We start from the raw sequence: 2,625 nt of genomic DNA, 5'->3' as shown, positions 1-2,625 counted from the left end.
TCATTCATTCTCATCATTCATCATTCTCTCTTTTCTCCAAATTCTCTTGGGCTTTTCCATTACCACGCCTAGCATCACCTCTTCATAGAGATTTTAGCAATTAAGTCTCTTAAAGAAACCTTGGTCGGCCACCTTGGAGAGCCATCAGCAAAGGAGCAAAGCAAAGGAATGAAGGAGCCTCGTCAGTCAGAGTCTTGGGTGACAGCCACTCTAAATTGGGTTTAATCTTCATTTTCTTTAATTTAATATAAAGATATTTGCTATGTGTTATTTTTTCTTGTTTACAACAATGTTAGTTTAATTTTATTTAAGCTAGGATAATTGTTTTGATTAAATAATATTTATTTGATTCATGCTTATAATGTTTGTGCCTCAATCGATCATGTTTCTAATTAAAATCAAGTCTGTATTTTGCTAATACGTGATTGAAATGCACCTAAATTAGCTGAGCTATCCTGACCAGACGATGGCTAATGCACACATAATTGAAATGTGCATGCTCAATTTAGATCCTGACCCGATTAAATTGGAGGTTGCATAACAACTCTGACCAGGCTCTGTTATCTACATAGTTTTTAGATTTGTGTGATTAAATTGTTTCAAACCTGACACATCCCTGTTACCTCACACGAATGCTAAGAAACCCTTAGTACATAAGGATCAGTAAAATGTATATTTACTAAGAAAAGGATTCTGAAAGGACCTAATGTGGTTCCCAAACTCATGAAAGATTGAGTTTCCATGGAATGTTCTTCCGAATGTTATTAAGCATGTTGATAATAAATTGAGTTTAATAAAGTAATTGTCCTAGTTTATTTATGTTATAATTGTTGCAAATTGTGTTTAATTTTACTAAAATCTATTTCATTCATATAGTTTGCATACTTAGGATAATTTGCATTAGGGATCATTGCATTTAGTTTAATATATTTTAATCACCACTTCTCAACTATATTGTGTTTTTATTTACCAAATTGTTAGTACAATTTTACAAATTAAGTGACTTAGAAAAAATACAATCCCTGTGGAGATGATAGCTCGATATTTACTTATTACTTGACAACGACTGTGTACACTTGCACAAACCTACGCATTACAAGTTTTTGGTGCCGTTGCCGGGGATTGTCAACTGTTGCCATAGTCATTTTTTTCGTGAAATTATTTATTTTCAATTTGATTTATTTCTAACATTACTAACTTATTCTTTTTAATTTTTTTAATTTTATATTTAGGTGTTTATGAGCATAGATTGAATTATCGATTTACTCCCTATAAACCCCAAAATTGAGCGAACTTTCAGTCAAAGAAGACAAGAATGAAAAGCTGAAAGGCAAGTCGAGATGGACCTTGCAAATCAGAATCAAGACCAAGGCAATGAAGCCGATCATGTACGAAATCCTATCCTCATTGTCGATGATAGGGATTGATGCATCAGACAATATGTTGTGCCAATTTTTAGTGAGTTAAACCCAGGAACTAGAAGGCCAGATATTGAGGCAACCCAGTTTGAATTGAAACTAGTGATGTTTCAAATGCTACAAACGGTGGGCCAATTTAGTGGTATGCCCAAAGAAGATCCACATCTCCACCTTCGATTGTTTATGGAGGTGAGTGATTCATTTAAGATAGCTGCTGTGACTGAAGACGCACTGAGGTTGAAGTTGTTTCCGTACTCGTTGCGAGATCGAGCATGAGCATGGCTTAATTCATTGCCACAAGTTCCATATCTACATGGAAAGAATTAGCTAAGAGATTTTTGGTTAAGTATTTCCCACCTAGCAAAAACGCTAAGTTAAGGAACAAGATCACAACTTTCCAACAATTGGATGACGAGTCTTTGTATGAGGCTTAGGAGGGATTTAAGGAGTTACTTCGTAAGTGTCCTCATCATGGGATTCCTTATTGTATCCAGTTGGAGACATTCTATAATGGTCTCAATGCACATACAAGATTGATGGTAGATGCTTCCGCGAATGGTGCAATTTTGTCTAAGTCTTATAATGTGGCTTATGAGATCACCGAGAGCATCGCGAGTAATAACTATCAATGACCAACAAATCGAACAGCTTCAGGAAGATGTGTAGCCAAAGTTCATAAAGTTGACACCCTCACTTCGTTACCAGCTCAGGTATAATCTATTTCTTCTATGATAAAATAGTTAACCACTTATAGTACTAATAATTCTGTAGCTTAGCCACCAAGTCCGTTTAAAGTAGTTTACTGTGTGTACTGTGAGGAAGGTCATCCTTTTGAGAATTGTCCATCAAATCCTGAGTCAGTGTACTATGTGGGGAACCAATATCAAAATAGAAGTGGAAAAGGACCCCAGTCCAACTTCTACAATCCTTCATGGCGTAATCATCCTAACTTTTCTTAGACCAACCAAGGAAATGGACCGAACAACTACTTATTGCAGCAAAGACCCAACCAATCTCAAGGGTTTAATCAACAAGCTCCAAAACCACCTCAAGCTGAGGCATCAAACAATTTGGAGAACTTGTTGAAAGCGTATATGGAAAAGAATGACGCTTAGATCCAAAGCCAAGTAGCAACATTGAAAAATTTGGAAAACCAAATGGGTCAGTTAGCTATAGAGCTACGTAATAGGCTGCAAGGAACCTTGCC

At 36.1% G+C, this 2,625-nt stretch overlaps 1 non-coding gene across 1 annotated transcript; it reads right to left on the bottom strand.

Annotated features, from left to right (window-relative positions):
• Positions 1 to 1,789: 1,789 nt before the first annotated feature.
• On the bottom strand, positions 1,790 to 1,896 carry LOC121218096 (small nucleolar RNA R71). The gene has a single exon (XR_005914359.1). It is a non-coding gene; the product is annotated as a small nucleolar RNA R71 (small nucleolar RNA).
• Positions 1,897 to 2,625: the final 729 nt, after the last annotated feature.

This window comes from Gossypium hirsutum, chromosome D05, assembly GCF_007990345.1.
Source record: "Gossypium hirsutum isolate 1008001.06 chromosome D05, Gossypium_hirsutum_v2.1, whole genome shotgun sequence".
NCBI lineage: Eukaryota > Viridiplantae > Streptophyta > Magnoliopsida > Malvales > Malvaceae > Gossypium > Gossypium hirsutum.
The sequence above is the reverse complement of the archived record's forward strand: the minus strand, read 5'-3'. Positions and strand labels throughout refer to the sequence as shown.